The sequence below is a fragment of the Oratosquilla oratoria genome, chromosome 10 (assembly GCF_046742065.1).
Source record: "Oratosquilla oratoria isolate Oo_2021 chromosome 10, ASM4674206v1, whole genome shotgun sequence".
Classification (NCBI taxonomy): domain Eukaryota; kingdom Metazoa; phylum Arthropoda; class Malacostraca; order Stomatopoda; family Squillidae; genus Oratosquilla; species Oratosquilla oratoria.
In genome coordinates, this window is record NC_134786.1 from 41953240 (window position 1) to 41975052 (window position 21813).

A 21813-nucleotide genomic window follows, 5' to 3' on the forward strand; every position below is an offset into this window, starting at 1 on the left:
TAATAAAGGCGGTCTTCACATGGTGTTCCTTTCGATAAACATGAGGGTTGTCCTCTTTTATTGCCAAACATTTAATCACTTATCTTGTTTTGGTTGACGCTAAACGATTTTGAGAACACTTTTGGACCAATGGGTCCAATTAGGCACATTTGACTACTTTATTCTGGCTACTGTGAGCTGATCTTATTCATATTATCATGACAGACAGTTAAAATTTGGTTAATCTAATTAGTATTATGGCTGACGAATGGCACTTTTATTCACTTTAAGTACATCTCTAATACAAAGGATATAATTACTATATTGTTCTTACTGATTTATTTTCATCATTATACACACACACACACACACACACACACACACACACACACACACACACACACACATATATATATATTTATTTATTTTATTTTATTTTGGGGGGGGCGTCTAACGTCAAGCTATTTCATCCATTTTTCGTGCGTACAAACTCCCCAAAATAATAAAAATGAGATCGTATCATATCAAGTTGACGTGGATAATTCATATTCAAAGCAATTCAAAAATCATAAACGCAGTGTTATCAGCTTATCTAATATTCATTAATCATGAAAATGTAATATTTTAACTAATGAGTCCGAAGAGAAAAATGCAAATACTGCTCAGGTCTAGACTATGAACAAATAATAATGTTGATATATATGTATATATAACAGAGTACATGAACACATACATACAGTACATATGTATTTATACAATTGTTTTTTTGGTGTGTATGTGCGTGTGTATGTGTGTGTTTATATATGCGTGTGTTCGTGTGCGTCCTGAGAAACCAAACTACTTTTCAATAATATAATTTATAAAACAATTGAAAATATCATACCCATCTGAGTTTATATTTCCTGATTTCTATTTTTTAATATGATTTAATATTTAATATTAATATTTTTTCTCAATTTATATAAATTCCCCCTCTCTTATATTCCCCCATTACATACACACACACACACACACACACACACACACACACACACACATATATATATATATATATATATATATACATACATACACATATATATATAGTATATATATACATATTTAATGTTTGCTGGAGAGAGGATAGAGTGCCGGAGGACTGGAGGAGTGCCTGTGTAGTTCCACTTTACAAGGGAAAGGGGAACAAGTATGAATGTAGTAGTTTCAGAGGAATTAGCTTGTTAAGTGTAGTTGGGAAGGCTTATGGGAGGATCTTGATTGAGAGGATTAGGAGAGGAATAGAGGGAGTAATTGGTGAGGAACAGTGTGGATTTAGGACGGGTAGAGGTTGTGTAGATCAGATCTTTGTGGTAAGACAGATATGTGAGAAAGCTATAGGAAAGGGGAAGGATGTTTTTTGGGCTTTTATGGATCTGGAAAAGGCTTATGATAGGGTAGACAGAAAGACACTGTGGGAGGTTATGAAGATATATGGGATAGGAGGAAAGCTTCTGGGAGCTGTCAAGAGTTTTTATGAGAGTAGTAGAGCTTGTGTCAGGATTAGAAATGGAGAGAGTGAGTGGTTCGAGGTAAAGGTGGGACTTCGTCAGGGATGCGTTATGTCGCCCTGGCTGTTCAACTTATACATGGATGGGGTAGTGCGAGAGGTAAATGCAAGGGTAGTGGGTCAGGGATTGGAGATGGTTAAAGAAAATGGAGAAAAGTGGGAGGTGAGCCAGCTGTTGTTTGCGGACGACACTGCGCTTGTGGCAGGATCGGAGGAGGGATTGAGGAAGTTGGTGACAGAGTTTGGGAGAGAATGTGATAGAAGAAAGCTAAAGATAAATGTGGATAAAAGTAAGGTGATGAGATGTACAAGGGGTGAAAGTGGCAGTAGACTGGAAGTGAGCATTAAGGGAGAGCGACTGGAGGAAGTGGATAGTTTTAGATATTTGGGTGCAAATGTGGCAGGAAAAGTGGAGTGAAGGTGGAGGTACAATGTAGATTGAGAGAAGCGAGTAAATGCCTTGGTGGATTAAAGAGTGTAATGAAGAATAGACATTTGGGAATGGATGCTAAGAGGAGACTGTATGAAGGAGTGATTGTGCCAACAGCACTGTATGGGACAAAAACATGAAACATAAAAGAGGAAGAGAGAAGGAGTTGGAATGTGCTTGAGATAAGATGTCTGAGAAGTATGATGGGGGTTACTAGGCTAGATAGAGTGAGAAATGAGGAGGTGAGGAGGAGAACGGGGGTGGAAAGGGAGTTGGGAGATAGGGTTGATGAAAGAGTATTAGGATGGTTTGGACACATGGAAAGAATGAGTGAAGAAAGACTAGTAAAAGAGGTATGGAAGGCAGATGTGGAGAGAGTGAACATGAAGGGACGTCCTAGGATGAGGTGGATGGATGGGGTGAAGGGGGCTTTGGGGAAGAGGGGAATGTCTGTTGAGGAAGGACGGGAGAGGACAGAAGACAGGGGTGAATGGAGAATGGTTGTATATGGATGATGTTGTGATGCATGAGGTGGAATGGGCGGGGGGATGGGGGGTGAGGTAGTATGTGTGAGCAAAATTTGACGCAGCCCGAAGGGATTTCTCCCCGTCTTCTCCTCTATGCATGGGGGGACGGAGAAGGGGGTCGCCGATTTAATGAAGCGGCCTTGCTGTGGATGTGCTGTGTCTTGCGACACTGCTTCTGACCCAGGGCAGTGGGCAAGGTTCAGAGATGACCCGTCATCCAGGAGGTGCTAAGATAAGAGGGAGGGTGGAGGGGTGTGGAGTGTATTCAGGGATGGAATGGGTGCGAATGATTTTATGCCTTTTCCTTTTTGGCTACCTCCCTTGTAAGGGGGAAAAAGCCTTGGTATATGTATGTATATATACATATTTATAGACACACACTTCTTTAATTTCTATAAATCACATTTACGGTAAATTAGCTTTCTACTATTTAATTTTTAATATGAAATACAATTTCAATTTCTCTAAAAGCCCCATTTCCTTTGGTATTCCAAAATTCTTCTATCCTGTTCTGCCGAAAAAAAAATCTGTTCTTCAGAAAAAGGGAAATACTTGAAATCTCGTTTTTCTTAATTATGACAAAGAAGAATTACTTTTCTTGTCCAAACAAAAATCGCTATCTCCATTCCTTCTCCCTAGGCTGTCAGAGCTCGGCCGTGTTTACTTTTCGAAGGATTTTTAATCTAGCTTTCTTTGATCACGCCAATTTTTCGCGACGCTAATTCTTTTGCCTCGTTTCTTTTAACTCTTTCTATTTTATTTTGACTCATTTCCATTCATAGTTTTTGTTATTATCTATTTGTGTTTTTTTTTCCAGGCAGCGAAATTAACTTCCCTCGAAATATGCTGGTCTTATTACATAGCATCTTTCGTCTGAGTATGTCCTTTACCCCTTTTACTGTGGCTGTCGGCAGCTGATTTCTATTAATGTCTGTAGCACCTCGAAGATGGAGAGCGGAGGGGGGGGATGCAGAATTGTACACCCCACCTCACTAAACCCCTTCCTTAATGGTTAGCACGTTTCCTTCTTTTTCTGACTGCTTGAGATGAAATGTCTGAGAAGTATGGTAGGGTTACAAGGTTGAATAGAGTGAGAAAAGAGGTGGTGAGGAGGAGAGCTGGGGTGGAAAAGGAGATGGTAGGTGGGGTTGATGAAGGAGTATTGGGATAGTTTGGGCACAAGGAAAGAATGAGTGAAGAAAGATTAGTAAAAGAAGTGGAAAGCTGAAATGGAGGGAATGAAATTGATGGGACGACCCAAGAGGAGACGGATGGATGGAATGAAAGAGGCGTTGAGCATGAGGGGGTTGTCTGTTGAGGAAGGAAGGGAGAAGGCAGGAGATAGGGGTGAGTGGAGAATGGATGTGTATAGATGATACTGTGGTGCATAGAAGGTAGGGGATGGGGGGTTAGGGAATGGTTGTGTATGAATTATATTTTAAGGCAACCGGAAGGAATTTCTCCCTGTCATCTCTTTTCCTTCACGAGTGGACGGACAGGAGTGAAGCTGTCTTGCTGTGGATGTGTTGGGTCTTGCTGCATTGCTTCTGACCCAGAGCAGATGGCGGGATACAGGGATGACCCGTCATCCAGGAGGAGCTAAGATGAGAGGGAAGAAAGGGTGGTGGATGGGTGAGAGTGGGTATATGCCTTTTGATTTGGCTACCTCCCTTGTAAGGTGGGAAAGGTCCTTGGTATATATATCGTCATAGAATCTGTGGCCAAACGATTTCCAGTGAAGAAAGTGTTCCACAACAGACATATTTCAGCTGACTTCAGTCTTTTAATTTTCTACTTCGCAACTATCTTAAACGAAGAATCTAATCTCCAGTGACGACATCGGAAGCGTGATGATCTCTCATTCACTTAGTTGTGGGTTAGAATCCCGCACTCCTTTCAGATTCCTATCAGTCTAAACACAGCAAAGGCCTCAGCTACTCAGCGTCTTCTGGTGTAAGCTCTTCACTTTATTCCTTCTAATGATGTAAGATCTTTATAAATCAATTTATTATTTCATTTATTAGTTTATAATCTTATATTTATTTTTTAAATATGTTTTTTTATTATTCTAATTTATTTCTACCATTTCATTTTCATTTTCTACATAAGCTTATCATCACTATCTAATGGTGTATTAATCAATTTATTGATGATAGATTAATAATCAATTCATTGGTGACCCGAATCAACACAAATCACACAATTCCACAAGGCAGTCTAGCACAATCCTCCCCCTCCTCCTCCTCCTCGCCCTAAGTCCTGAGAGCCGCGGACAGCGACACGGGGTGGGGGGTGGGGGGTGGGGGGGTGACCCTCACAGAGTCCGGGGGAGTGTCACATCACCCTTGGCTTCTTCAGGCACTCAAACCCGGGGAGTGTCGTGTCAGCGATAGGAGGACGAGGGCATGTCGACACAATACCTCAACTCGTGTACAAAATGGCGGAAGATATTAGACATAAAAAGGAGGAGGAAAAGGAGGAAGAGGTGAAGGAAGCTGATTGAGAGCAAAAGGAAAAGGAGGAGGAAGAAGTGAACGAAGCTGATTAAGAGAAACATGAGAAGGAAGAGCAAAAGGAAAGGAAGGATAAGGAGAAAGCAGAGAAAGAAAAGAAAACAAGTGGGAGGACAAGGAGAGGAAAGAGGAGAGCATGGAGGACGGAAAGAGAAGGAACAAGATAATGGAAAAATGAAGATCATAGGAAGACTGTAGATTTTATGATTGTGTGTGCGCGCGCGCGCGTACGGACCGAATAGATGCATGTAGAAAGAGTAAAAGGAAAGAGAAAGATGAGATAGAAGAGAGAGAGAGAGGAACACTGTAGAAGATAAAGAATTAAAGCCAAATTTTCAACGTCCTCCGTCTCCACCACCTCCACCATCATCATCCCGAGGCCAAATCCAGTAAAGCGAAGAGAGAAGAGCTACAAAATGGATCACAACTCAACATGTACACAACTTAGCCCAAGTAAATATACACAGAAACTCACACATTATATATCTATTTATATTTGCCCGATGGTCGAGCAGATAAAAGCGTCGTTACTTGCGGAGGAGGTCGAGGTGATGGCAGTTTGAACACTGTCACCAGCGAGTTGGATCAAGGGCATGGTTCATTACATTCCACGCTACAAAATCCTCTGCACGGAGCACCGTCCTATCCTCCTGATGGGGGAACTTCGCGACGTTCAACCGAATCATGATATGATATATGATATGATATATATATATATATATATATATATATATATATATATCATATATAAATATATATATATATATATATATATATATATATATATCATATATACATATATATATATATATATATATATATATATATATATATATACACTGTATTTATGTATATGTATTTGTTTATATACTGTACATGCATTCTACTCAGTAAAATAACAGTGTAAACTTGCAGTTCTTTTGTGTGCATTCGTTGTAAAATTTGAAACGAGCTTTAGGGGGACGAAATGGATTGTCCACATGTATTTGACAAAGTTACAATACTCTGCAGAAATTCTATACAATGGAGGCTTTGTGCGTCTTGAATGAATAAGCCAAAAGATCTAGGCAAAATGTTGCCAAGCTACTAATTTTGAGACAATATTTTGTGATAATATTTTAAGATAACATTATCCCCATAAACCTTAATTACCCATGCATATTAATAAACATTAACATTTATATCAGAAAATGAAAATAGAGTTCTGTAAGACTTATATTAGAAAATTAAAATTGAGGTCTGAAACCTTAATATTATAAAATGGAGTTCTGTTTCTGTATAACGAATAAATAAAAGAAACGGAGACAATGATCATATGTCTAGGCGTTCAAACTCAACATCGAAGTCCTAATACAAAGGGCAAAGGTGACGAACTTGAGAACAGCTAAGGGCCTACTTGGGAGAACTTACAGTTACGGTTTGTTGACACTGCGTGCGCGCACACACACACACACACACACCTTATCATCACTGATAAGACCCCAAACAGCTGGTCGCTGTAATTAAACACACCATCATATGTGGACAACAACGCTTTGCACATTATGTGCTCAGAATAAACTAGTTCTAAAACTTACACAAATTGTATACTGTCAGTACATCTCTGTATCGCTGTTACCTCAATAAACCTATCATTACACACACACACACACACACACACACACACACACACACACACACACACACACCCGCACGCACACGCGGACGTTGCAGTGGTGACACTCTCAACAGCTAATTCAACGTTCCGAGTTCGAGTCCCAACCAGGGTTGAAAATTTCAGTATCGCTGCACTGCGAACCGGCTTTCCAACCTTGATGGGTAAGGAGTTGGGGTAAGGTGTAAGGTCACAGCATTACCCATAGATCCGGCCATATTCGAGGTCTGAGCCCTCATCCGGGAGGATAGTAGCTGTCGATCATGAGTCCAACACGTGATTCAAGGCAGTGGTGAATCGTACACAGTACAAAATTCTATCCAACAGATACACTGAAACGGGACCCTACGAGCGTCGCTCTAGTCCTTTATATCGCAATTAGATAAATGCATTTAGACAAAGAGACACAGCAATAACCCTACAAAAAATCCATGTCATTACATTATGACGCCTGCTCTCTCTAAAAAAAAAGAATCGTGCATGTCATTACATGAGCGTTCTTCTACGCTCTCTTTTCGAAAAGAGCATTTCTGGGTCCACGCTCTGGGGGTTTTCATATGTGAACGTGGACTTCCAGCTGTCGCGTTTCATTTTGTGACTTTTCATAAGCTATTCCTCTGCTTTATGTGAATCTTGGCGACAGAAGGCCTGTTTCAGCTAAAAGACAGACATTTGATTATTTCCCTTTGTGTTAGATCCACGCTCCAATGTACGCATGCATATGTATGTGTACATTAAGCGAATACACACATACGCACACAAGGATACATGAATGTACTGAACACCCACACCCACAAAGACACATGTACACACTGAACGCACATATACACAAGGGTACATGTATGTATTGAATACGCACGAACATAGGGGTACATGTGTGCATGGAACGCACAAGGATACAAGTGCACATGTATTAAACACACGCACAGAAGGGAACATGTATGCATTGAACACACACTCACTAGGGCATATGTGTGTACTGAACACACGCACATAATGGTATATGTGTGTACTGAACGCATACGAACACAAGTGTACATGTATGTATTAAACACACAAACACACATGTACGAAACATACACACTCACATGGGTACATGTGTGCATTGAACACATGCACATAATGGTATATGTGTGTATTGAACACATCCGCACACAAAGGTACATGCATGTGTGTACACAGAGACTGAATATGAAAATTCCGAATATGTCAAGAAAAATTTCATTTGATGAAAGCTGCTTTTGCAGTAGTGAAAGTAATTCATAAGCTTTGCAATTCAAACTTGAAACAAAGAGAAAAAATATCTAAAAACTTGCCCTCTTCAATTTAATATACATACGGGTATGCACATATACATATATAACCCATATGAGTATTAAGCATACACATGCAAGGAGCTCACTCAGATAAGAGGAAAAACAAATGTTTGTTGTATGCGTGTATGTACGCATCTATATATATATATATATATATATATATATATATATATATATATATACATATATATAAAATATATATCGCTTGTTTGCGAAAACGTCGTCATAACTCAAAAAACTGAATTTTTGAGTTATCTATACAGACATAGTCATCTTCAAACACGGATTTTTTTTTAACAGTGTCATATCTGTAGCTCAAAAATTGACCGCTAGGGAGTGCTAAATGTCCCAACGACATAACCTTACATGTTCCAACTTGTTCCAACAAATATTTTAGACTTAGTAAAGATTATGATTATTTCAACTTCTATAAACTTTAGAGGCGTATTTGATGCTCCAAAAAATTTTCCACCTATGGTATTTGAGGGCTTTCTATAATATTGAGAGCGTTTTGAAACTTTAAAATGCCTCTCCTGAAAAATTCGATATTTTGAGTTATGACCACGTTTTCGCAAACAAGCGATATATATACATACATATATATATACATATATATACATACATATATATATACATATGTATATATACATATGCATATACATATAGGATAAGTGTAAACACCAGGCTCAATTCAAGGGTTTATTTGAGTCTGGTGTTTACAATTTTCCGAAATGAATCCCAGACTCCAAACCTTCACGTACACTGGACAATATATATATGTATATATATATATATATATGTATATATATATATATATATATATATATATATGTGTGTGTGTGTGTGTGTGTGTGTGTGTGTGTGTGTGTGTGTGTGTGTGTGTGTGTGTGTGTCTAGTTTGTGCAACCAAGACTTATTAATAATGGGTGATTTCAATTTTACTGACATTGATTGGATGACCCTTGAACATTGCCATGTAGGTAGTCGCTTGATAGATTTTCCTAAGTGACAATTATTTAGTTCAGCATGTAAAAGAATCCACAAGACATGGTAATTTACTCGATCTATTGATCACCTGCCACAAAAGCATGACAACCAATGTAGAAACTGATGAAACTATTAGAAGTAGAGATCACAACTTAGATTCATATAGGTATTTAATTAAATAGATACTTGTGTATCTGAAATACCCGATTTCAGTAAAACTCAGTACATAAGACTACATCAGGAGCTTCAGCTTACAGATTGGGATGCAAAATTAAGCGAAAGACCTGTAGATCAGATGTGGAAAATATTTCAAAACACGCTTAATAAGGAAACTTTCAAAGATGCTATCGAACATTACTTATGAAATAACTGATAAATGACAGCCAGCATAGATTCACACGGATACGGTCTTTTGTGACTAACCTACTCAAATTTTACAACACAGTCATCTCGAGTTATGACAAAAGAAACGATGTAGGTTTAACCGTCAGGAAATAGATTTAAATTGGAAGTGGATAGAAACAACTTTACCAACCGTGTAGTTGATGAATGGAATAAACTTCCTGCAGGGTCAGCGCAATGTAGTTCAGTTCGAAGCTTAAGATCCGTTTAGATAAATACCTACGCAAGATGCTGTAATGCCTGCCATTTATTTCATATTGTTTATTCTTATTACTTATTATCTATTAAATTATTATTTATCATTATTTATGTCCATTTATTATTATTTACTATTTAGTGCGAACAACAGATGAGCGATGGAGCAAGTGTGTTACTGAGTGGACGCCGCGAGATGGGAAGCGTGAAAGAGGGAGACCAGACAGAAGGTGGAGAGACGAGATAGAGAAGTTTGCAGGAGTGACGTGGCAGAGGTTGGCACGGTCGTGTGAATCATGGAATGCTATGAAGGAGGCCTTTGTTCAGCAGTGGACTCAGGGTGGCTGATTTAATCGATTGATACACACACACACACACACATATATATATATATATATATATATATAAATATATTATATATATACATATATATATACATATACATATATATGTATATATATACATATATATATATGTATATATATTATATATATATACATATATATATATATATATATATATATATATATATATATATATGGACATTACACATTAACAGATATTAAACAAAGGTATGGCCAATACCATGTTGGATTGGACATTATATAACTCAGTGTGAATGTATGTATATAAAGCTACGTTACTAGGATTCGAGCCCTTGGCTGAGGAAGTGTCCCAGTGGCGTAGCTTCTAAATCAGTCATGAATTCACACACACAAACACACACATTATATATATATATATATATATATATATATATATATATATAATATATATATATATATATATATATATGATGATATGGTTTAACGTCACAAACTTCCCCCTATCGGAAGGCTAGGACGATGCTCCTCACAGAGGGCTTTGTAGCGTGCAATTTATTGAACCATGCCCTTGGTTCAACTTCGCTGGTGGCAGGATTCGAACCGCCATCCCCTCGACCATCGCCGCAAGTAACGACGCCCTAACCCGCTAAGCCAGCGAGCTCCCTATATATATATATATATATATATATATATATATATACTGTATATACATGTGGAGTTTTTCCCCTCATAAAGGAGGTAGCCAAGTCAGAGGCACGTACGTATTCCCATCCATTTCACTCCCTTCCACCTCCCCCTCCACCCCTCCCATCTCAGCTCCTCATGGATGACGGGTCATCCCTTCATCCGCCAATTGCCCTGGGTCAAACGCAATGCAGCACGAGACAGTACATCCACACCATGGCCGCTTCACTTGATCGGCAATACCCCTCTCCGTACCCCCATGCAGAAAAAGAGAAGACGGGGAGAAATACCTTCGGGCAGCGTCAAAATATCATTTACACATATGCAGCCCCTACCCCCATCATCCATACACATACTCCATTCATCCCTCTCTCCTGCCTTCTCCCTTCCTTGCTCAACAGCCTATCCCTCTTGCTCAGCGCCTCCCTCACCCCATCTATCTATCTCATCCTTGGTCGTCCCGTCGAGTTCACTCCCCCCACATTTGCCTTCCACACCTCTTTTTTTTTTTTTTTTTTTTTTTTTACTAATTTTTCATCACCCATTCTTTCCATGTGTCCAAACCATCCCAATAATATATTATATATATATATATATATATATATATATATATATATATATATATGTGTGTGTGTGTGTGTGTGTGTGTGTGTGTGTCTGTGTGTGTGTGTGTGTGTGTGTGTGTGTGTGTGCTCACTCATATTACTGGGGATATAGATAGACAGATAGGTATAGATATATCATCATTAATATCATAAAGCAAGTAAAGATATTCCCTGACGTTTTACTAATAGACGGGACACATCCGGAAACGAAGGGCAGCCAGTCATCGTAACATAAAATCGAAAAAAAAAAAAAAATCCCCAAAAAGTCTACTGTGTTCCGAAATTACAGATTTAGGAAAACTCACGTGGACCTGCAAGCGACGACGCTCCACTCCAAGAGACTCGGAGATATAAAATGAACTCAAGTTTGTTGTTTGCTATTTCATGACAGAAAAGTGAGGACGAGAAGATGGGTCGGGCGGTGGAAGACGTGGGGGGAGATCGAGAGATAAGAGATTAGATATACGAATAAAGATAAGAAATAGAAATAAAGAATTGAACAAAACTAAATGAAGAAGCGTGATACGAATGAAGGTACAAAATAACAAATAAACATATAAAAACAACGATAGATGAATAAAATATATACCAAATACAAATAAATATTTGTCATACGAAGAAATATAGAGACGAGAAATTATACAAAAAAATGAAGAAAAAAATCAAGAAAAGGGAAATAATATACGAAAGACGTTCCTATAAGAAAAAAGCTTGAGAAATACAAGAAAAGGCACGAGATGTGTGATAAGATGTAAAAATACGCAGTAAGAGGTGAGATACGAGATATGGCAAAAGCAGGAGAAATATGAAATAGAGAAAACAAATATATATCCAAAATAACGAAATAAATATATACCAAAAATAACAAAACAAATACATGAAGATGCAAAATATCAATAAAATAAATTAATAAATAAAAAACAAACAAGTAAATCAACAAAAATCAAAAATAGACGAAAAGATACGACAAACGAGAAAACATACAAAACATACGATATAAGAGATACGAGAGTCGTAAAAACAAGCGAGAGATACGAGGCGGGATACGATGCGTACACTTGAATGTATGAAGAGAGATTTGCTAAACAAAACATCGAAAAGGATTTTAATGAGGAGAAAGAGACGTTAGGACGATTCTGAAGACTGCAACTGTGAGCTTCAAAAAAGTAAATGTGTCCTATTGTAAACGAGACACCTGTACGTATACACACATGTACGTATTTACACACGCACACACACACACACACGCACACACACACACACACATACTGGGACGGGAACTCACGGGTGTAGGTCTTATTATTGTATAATACAATTAGGTAAACACACGCACACACACATACGCACACACACACATACACACACACACACACACACATACACACACACGACCGTAGATTTAAATTGTCCAGGAATCCACACGGTTTTGAAGAAATTCTACACAGAGATGGCTGTGGAAGGCGGAGGAAGATGAGGAGGAGTATGGAGGAGAGGTTGAAGGAGGAGGGGAGGAAGGAGGAGGAGAGAAGAAGAGGAGGAGAAAAGAGAAGGAGGAAAGGAAGGGGAGGATGGAGGAGAAGAGGAGGAGGGAGATGAGGAAGAGAAAGACAGATAATGAGAAGTAGGAGGCGTAAGAGGAAGAGAGAGGAAAAGCAAAAGGAGGAAGAAGAGCCGAAGGGGGAGAAAAGAAGAGAAAGAGAATGAGAAAGGTGAAAATAAGTGAGAAGGGGAAAGAGGAAGAAAAAGGAAAGGGGGAAAAAGGAGGAGGAGGAAAAGAGGAGGTATACAATGAAGAGCAGGAAGAGGATGAGAAAGTGGTGAATATCGATAATGAGACCGAGGAGAAGGTGAAAGGGGGAAAGGGAAGATGAAGGTAAAAAAGAAAATGAGGAGGAAGAGGAGGAGGAGGAGGAGGAGGAGGAGAGATACAAGGATATTTCTCGACGTCGGAGGAAGGACGACGACGAAGACCAAAATCGCGTTGATTCCAATCAGCAAAGTATACTGGGGCAGCCCTACGAGGACAGGGGGAGGAAGATCAGAAGGAAGAGGAGGAAACGAAGGTGGAGGAAGAGTAGGAAGAGGAACAGGAATAGAAGGAATAGTAGGAAGAGGAGGAGAGGGAGGAGGTGGAGTAGGAGGAAGAGGAGGAGAAGGAGGAGATGGAGTAGGAGGAAGAGGAGTAATAACAGGAGGAGACGAAGGAGGAGGTGGGGTACTTAGTGGTGGCCATTGGATGCAAAGAAGTAAAAGGAGGAAGAGGAGGCGAAGAAGTAGAAGGAAGAAGCGGAGGAAGCGGCCAAAAGAAGAGGAGGATCCGAAAGAGGAGAATGCGAAAGAGGAGGATTAGGAAGAGGCGAAAGATGAGGCGAAGACAGAAGACAAGGAGGAGGAGGAGGAGGAGGAGGAGGAGGAGGAGGAGGAGGAGGAGGAAAAGGAGGAGAAGAAGGAATTCTAAACGGAGCCGAAGTGGCTAATTACAAGGCGGCCCGCCGCGGGGCTCTTCCGCGGGAGCGGCGGCGGCGGCGGCGGCGCAGGGCGATTTCGGGGGGCGGCGCGTATCGACGAGGCCAAAGTGGAAGAGAAGGAGGAGGAGGAGGAGGAGGAGGAGGAGGAGGAGGAGGAGCAAGCCCCGAAGGCGGAGTACTCGAGTGCATGTGCGGGAATCAATATCGTCGCTTGGGTCCTCCTTACACCCCCGGATAAGGAGGACGAGAGGACAAGGAGGATGGCGAGGAGGACAAGGAGGAGTAGAAGGACGAGGAGAAGTAGTAAGAAACGAGGATAAGGAGCAGGAGGAAGTGGAGGAGGAGGAGGTGGAGTTGAAGGAGAGGGAAGAGGAGGTAGAGGAAAACGAGGAGGACAAGGAGGAGGACAAGGAGGAGGACAAGGAGGAGGACGGGGAGGAGGACGAGGAGCATTAGATGGAGGAGCAGAAGGTGGAGGACGACGAGGAGGAGGGAGGCGAAAAAAAGAGTACAAGTAGGAGTAAGACAACGATGGCTTCGAGGAAGAGAATGAGAAAGAATTAGGAGGAAAAGTGGAGGGTAAAAGATGAAGTAGGGAGACGGGGGTAGGGGAAAGTAGAAGAAGAAGAAGTAGTAGTAGTAGTAGTAATAGTAGTAGTAGTAGTAGTAGTAGTAGTAGAAAAGGAGAGGAGGAGGAAGAGTAATAGTTTGAATCCGAGAATGCGATGATATAGAGAAAGGGACATAAGGATATGGAGAGAAGAGGAGAAGGGGAAAAATAAAAGAGCAAGAATGACGAAAGCAGAGGAAGAAAGAAAAAGAAGATGATGCGGAGCAAGAAGGATAGGGAGAAGATGAGGGAGAGATAGATAGATAGATAGATAGATAGAGAGAGAGAGAGAAGAGTGGGTGAGGTTGTGTCCTGTCCGAGGAGCTCATTCGTCCGTATGCGTGCACTGTCGACTCTGCTCGGCTGCCTTTGTATCTGTGCATAGGCTCGCATCTTCTTGGACTACGAGCAGAACGAGTCGCAAAAAGTTCGCAGTAAACGATTTTGGCGTTTGAGCGTTGTGGGGTCACCGTTTGTGAGTTTGAGAGATTGTGATATTTGGTAATGTGGGTTTATTGATTACGGGTGTAAAAAAGAAAAGAAAACACACACACACACACACACACACACGCACACACACATTACATATATATATATATATATATATATATATATGTATATACCGTTGAACATGAATAAAATCAACTGCTGCCAGTTACACTACAAGGTACAGTATTATCCGGTATAGATGGGTCCACTCCCTAGATACACATAATGACAGGATGACGAATAAGTTTGGTGGCAGCCAGAATGAAATATCCAAGGGTACAGAATGGGCTAAATTGAGGACGAAATTTTTTTGTATTACCCTGTACAGAGTCCGACTACCTGTGGATTTCAATTTAGAAGGGCAAGTTTCTCCTGGACAAAAAATAACAAAATAAATAATAAATAAACAAATAAATAAACAAAATAATGAAAATAAACAAAATAAACTAAATACATAAAATTAAAAAATAGATAAACAAAAAATATAATTAAATAAAAAAAAATATATTTCTGGGAGTCTATCAGTGGGTCGTACAAGTACGATCTCAGCCAATAATTCATTACGAGACCGTAGAGCAATTACTGTCGTAAATACCTCTACTATAACAATAAATAAATAAATAAAATAATAGAAAAATAATCAAATAAAAGATGAAAGACGAGAAGAAAAAAAAAAGAGAGAGAAGATGAAGAAGATGAGGAAGAGGAAGAAGAATAAGAAAGAAAATATGGAAAATAAACACACAAATAAATAAACCAATAAATAAAAAAACAACCTCTCGCGTGGGTGGAAAACACAAAACACGCGCAGACACGTTGTGCGAACACTCCAGAGTCACTAAGCACTTTCAAGAAGTCCAAAAAACAAAGAACTTCTCTTGGTGAGCTTTGATTTTTGAGTTTTGTATTTTGAGCTTTGAGTTTTGTATTCTGAGCTTTGAGTTTTGTATTTTGAGCTTTGAGTTTTGTATTTTGAGCTTTGAGTTTTGTATTTTGAGCTTTGAGTTTTGTATTTTGAGCTTTGAGTTTTGTATTTTGAGCTTTGAGCTTTGAAGCTTGTGTCCCATCTCCAGGAACCTCTTTCATACCGGGTGACACTTTGCTTGTCGCCTTCATCTCCGTGTCACCCTCCACCTCCACACTCGCTAGCAAAGAGCCTGAAGATATTGAAAGAGAAAGGTTCTCAATGGTTTCAGTTTTTCAAAAAGCATAACTTGTTCTCTCTCTCACTATGTGTGTGTGTGTATGTGTGTGTGTGTGTGTGTGTTTGTGTGTGCGCGAGCGTATACATCAACTGGTTACATGTACCCACAAACGTGCGTGCATGTTTGCGTGTGTGTGTGAGTGTGTGTGTACGTGCGAGCGTGCGTGCGTGCGTGTGTGTGTGTGTGTGTGTGTGTGTGTGTGTGTGTGTGTGTGTGTGTGTGTGTGTGTGTGTGTGTGTGTGTGTGCGTGTGCAACCACAACCACAATCACCACCACTTACTCTTCTTCTTCGGCCACTAGTTCTCCTTCCCTCCCTCCCTCCCTTCTCTTTCCCTCCACAATCGTTTCACGCCTCTCCATAAACCCCAAAGTAATCTGTCCGTTATCATTTAGTTCCTTCCCTCCATTTCCTCCTCCACTTTTCTTATGTCCCCTCCACTTCCTTCCTCCATACCACTCCCAATTTTTGCCTGTCCGACCCACTTCCCTCCTTCCTCCTCCTCTCTCTCTCTCTCTCTCTCTCTCTCTCTCTCTCCTTCTGTCTTATTCACTTCCTCCATCCGTTATCTCCGGCTTTGCATTCTCCGTCCTTTCTCCTCTTCTCTCTCCATTCACCTTCTCTTTTCTTCTCATTCTATTTTCCTTTTCATTTTACTTTTTCCTTTCTCGTTTCAAGCTTTCTTCATATTCCCAGTTTACCAATCTCCCCTGTTTCATACAATATTCGTTTTTTTATATTTTTCCTCCTCCTCTTCTTCCTCCATCTCCTCCTCTTCTTCCTCCATCTCCTTTACATTCCTTCCAGGTTTTTTCTGTCTCTCTTGCATTTTCTCTCCTTCCCCCTCTTCACATCTTCATCTTTATCTTCTTCTTCTCTTTCTTCTTATTTTTTCTCCTTCTTCTCCTCCTCCTCCTCCTTCTTCCTCTTCTCCTTTTTCCCCTGTTTCTTCTTCCTCTTGTTCTGCATGTTATTTCCTCCCTCCCTCCCTCCCCCCCCTCTCTCTCTCTTGTTACTTTCTTTCATTTTCTCATTCTCTCTTTTGTATCATCTCTTACCATCCCACCTCCCTCCACTCTTCCTTCCTTTTCTCCTTTCCTTCCATTTCTGTGACGTCATCTTGTGACGTCATCTTGTGACGTCATAGCGTGTTGAGCGTCACGCTTATTAAATCCGCACTCCTAGTATCGGTCCTCAAAACAGACCATTAACAACCACTTGCCCACAGCTATCCAAACACTGAGGGTAAAGGTGATTTTTTTTTATTCAAATTATCTTTCAATTCTTCCTAAATTATCCTCTTCCCATTCTTCTTACTATTCCTTTCTCTTCCCCTTTCCCCTCCTCTCCTTCCTTTCCTCCTCCTCCTCTATTCCTCTCTCTCCTTCTTTTTTCTCCTCCTCTTCCATCTCCCTTCTCCTCCTTTTCCCTCCTCCTCCTTCCTTTTCTTTTCCCTCTTCCTCTTCATTTTCCCTCGTCCTCTTTACCATCTCTCTTCCTCTTCCTTTTTCTTTTCCCTCCTCCCCTTCCTCTTCCTTCTCTTTCCCTATTCCTTTTCCCTCTTCTTTCTTCTTCCCTCCTCTTCCCCTTATTTGTGTTCCCTTTCCCTTCTAACCTTTCCTTTCCCTGCTCCCCTTCTCCCTTCCTCTTCCCTTTCCCCCTTCCCTCTTCCCTTTCCCCCTTCCCTCTTCTCCTTCCCGTCCCCGTCCTCGTGTCTCCGCCGCCCAAAGACCACTTGCGCGCATTTTTGCATAATTTACAAAATATTTCGTAGTTTTGGAGAAATGTTTCATCATCTCGGCGCCATATTGTTTCTCTAAGCGTGGTCATTCATCTTCTTGAATCTCTTCTTTCTCTCCCTTCCCCCCCTCCCACCCTTTCTCTCTTTCTCTCACACACTAGGTTATCTTATGTAGCCATACTCGTTTTAATTACTTCTTTCCCCTCCTCTTCTCTTTCTGTAGGTGCTTCCATATATATATAGTATATATATACATATATATAATATATATATATATAAAACATGTATATAAACATACACATAAATCTTCTCCAACACCGACTCTGAGATTCTTGATTGTCCTCGCTTCCACTCCTCCTCCACTCCCTCCTGCTAATGCGGGCTCTTTACAGCTTTTTTCTAGATTTCTTCAAGACATTTCTTCCCAGACGGATTTCACCGCCATTTCCACGTTTCGCCTCTTCATCAGTTTTCTTTTTCGTTTTTTTTTTTTTTTTTTCGAAATCTTGCAGACAACTCGAGAGCCCCTTCCGTGCCGGGTGGCGCTTTGTCTGCCGTCTGGGGGATTTTTATTCACCTTATGGGGTTATCACACTGGGATATTTTTCCTCCGACTGTCGGAGCAGATTTTCAGCCCGCAGCTTTCGGGAAGGAATTTGATATGCTGCAGGGAAATTACTTTTCTTCAGCATATCAAATTATGTTCTATGTAAGTTATCGAGAAATCAAAATAATTTGACATAGTGATTTTACGGCTGAAAAAGTGCTGGAGGTGTGAGGTACCGCCGATTCTTCGGAGGCTGAAGGAAAAATAGCCCAGTGTGATAACCACTTTAGTGGTATACTTTCGGTAGTGAAGAAGTTTAGTACTGATCTGGTTAAACTTTCTATATGTCCAAGTGGATTTGTATGTTTTAAGCACGTTAAGATCAAATGATTTCGGGAATGGAAGAAAAAGTAAAATAAAAAATAAATAAAATAATTAATCAAATAATAAAAAAGACCACAAGTTCACTAAGAAGTGGTCCATAACCGAAGTATAAAACATAACACAAATAAGTGAATAGACAAATAAAGAGAATAAATTTTTTTTTTTTTAAATCCCTGTGTCTAGGGTCGGACTCGCTCTATGGCAAAGCAATGTCGATCTGATTCTGGATGCACAACTAAATCCACACGGTGCTGAGAAGGGATACTCACATTTGCCGGATGGTGGATAATCGCAACAGTCGGATAAGGGATACTCACATTTGCCGGATGGTGGATAATCGCAACAGTCGGATAAGGGATACTCACATTTGCCAGATGGTGGATAATCGCAACAGTCGGATAAGGGATACTCACATTTGCCGGATGGTGGATAATCGCAACAGTCGGATAAGGGATACTCACATTTGCCGGATGGTGGATAATCGCAACAGTCGGATAAGGGATACTCACATTTGCCGGATGGTGGATAATCGCAACAGTCGGATAAGGGATACTCACATTTGCCAGATGGTGGATAATCGCAACAGTCGGATAAGGGATACTCACATTTGCCAGATGGTGGATAATCGCAACAGTCGGATAAGGGATACTCACATTTGCCGGATGGTGGATAATCGCAACAGTCGGATAAGGGATACTCACATTTGCCGGATGGTGGATAATCGCAACAGTCGGATAAGGGATACTCACATTTGCCGGATGGTGGATAATCGCAACAGTCGGATAAGGGATACTCATATTTGCCGGATGGTGGATAATCGCAACAGTCGGATAAGGGATACTCATAATTGTTGGATGGTGGATACTCACAATTGTCGGAAAGGGATACTCATAATTGCTGGATGGTGGATACTCACAATTGTCGGAAAGGGATACTCATAATTGCTGGATGGTGGATACTCACTATTGTCGGAAAGGGATACTCATATTTGCCGGACAGGGGACTCACAATTACAGGACAGAGAGTCATACTTGCCGGGCAAGGACTCATTGCTGTCGGACAGGAACTCATAGACGCAGAACAGAGTTACTCACAATTGACGGAGAAGAACTCGCAGTTGGCGGATAGGGAGTCGTGGTTACCGGATAGAGAATCGTAGTTGCCGGGTGGTAATTACTCACATTTGCCCGATACTCAGGGGGGGGGGGGATGGGAGAAAGAGGGGGGGACAGGAAAAGAGAGGGAGAAAGGAAGAAAGGGGTAAGGGGAATAGAGGGGAGGCGGAAAGGGGGAAAAGAGGAGGAAGGGAAGGAGAGGGGGGAAAGAGAGGGAGGAGGGGGAAGAAGGGGGGAAAGAGAGGGAGGAGGGGGAAGAAGGGGGGAAAGAGGGGTGTGAAAAGAAAAGGAACAAGGGGGTAAATAGAGCGAGTAAAGGGGGAAAGAGAAGAAAGGAGGAAAGAGAGGACGTGGAGAAAGAGAAAAGGGGAAAGAGGGGGAAGGGGGGAGAAGATATGGAAGGGGAGGAAAGAGGAAGAGTGGAAAGATGGGGGAAGGGGGTAAAGAGAGGGGAAGGGGGTAAGAGGAAGGAAGAGGGGAGAGGGGATAAAAGAAAGAGGGAAGAGGGAGAGGGATGTGGAAGGGGGAGAGGGGATATACCTTGGGAGGGAAAGGAAGGGGGAAGAGGGAGAGGAGATATCTTGGGGGAAAGGGAGGGGGAAGAGGGAGAGGGGATATCTTGGGGGAAAGGGAGGGGGAAGGGGGGAAGGGAAGGAAAGAGAGGTGGTATCTTGGGTACAAGGGAGTGGGAAAGGGGGGGGGTTGAAAGGGGAGGGTATTTTTGGGGGAAAGAAAACAAGTGCCAGTGGGCTTGGTGCATGTGAACTACCCGCGGGCCAACGTTAACGACGGCCATTAAGGCCTAAGCCTTGCTGCCGAGCAATCATCACCACAGACTGGTCGGGTCATTATCATGAGCACTCTGTTGTGATGTGCTGTGCTGTACTGTGTTATATTTGGTATCACTACGGACTCCATTTGCAGTAACACAGGTAAAAACGTATCCAGACGGAAACTCAGACCATGTTCCAGAAGTAGCAACAGTTAACATAAAAATAAAGAAACCACAAAAGAGAATTCATAGCATAAGTAAACAGTTGAAACTATTAAAGAACACGGAAATCAGAGAACAATTTAGTGTAGAGGTCAAAAACAGGTATGCGACACTAAAAGATTTAGCAGACGAAACAGAGATAGGATCAGTTCAGTGGCAATGGACGACACTACAGAAGGCTATGGAAGAGGGGTCAGAAATCATACCAACAAAAGAAAGAAGATATAAGAAACCATGGATGACAGATGAGATTCATGAATTAATGGAAGAGAGAAGAAAACACAAAGACAAAGATGAAGAGAAATACAAAGAGCTTAACAAAAAGGTACAAGAGCAAAAGAAAAATGGATGAACGAAATATGCACAGAAAATGAACACCTAGAAAGAACAGACCAATAAAAGATTCATGAGAAAGTAAAGGAAGTAATAAAAACAAGAAAACACAAACAAAATATATCAATTTTCAAGATAGATGGGACAGTAGCAATGGAAGAAATAGAAGTGAAGGATAGAAATGGAAAGAATACATCGGGGAACTTTTTGCAGATGTAAGGGAAGAATCAGAGAACACTTTTGATGAAGAGGGTCCAGATATAATGGACGATGAAATAAAAGCAGAAATCTCAAAAATGACAAAAGGAAAAGCAATAGGAGAAGATGGAATCACAATGGAAATGTTTGGGGCTTCAGGAAATTTTGGTATTAAAATTCTGACAGAAATAGCCAATAAAGTCTATGGAACTGGAGAACAAGTGTGCCAGCCAGTTTTCGTAGCTTTACCAAAAATACATGGGACTTTAGAATGTAGCAAACACAGAACAATTAGTATCATGAACCACTTAACAAAAATAATCATTACTAACCGAATAAGGAACAAAATAAGGCCAGAAATAGCTGATGAACAATATGGGTATGTACCAGATAAGGGAACAAGGAATGCAATTTTTGCCGTAAGAATACTAGCTGAAAATATGTTAGAGGTGCAAAAAGATCTGTATGCCTGTTTCGTGGACTACGAGAAGGCATTTGACAAAGTGGAACACAATGAATTAAAGGATATGTTGAAGAAAATAGGCGGTGGATGGGAGGGATTCAAG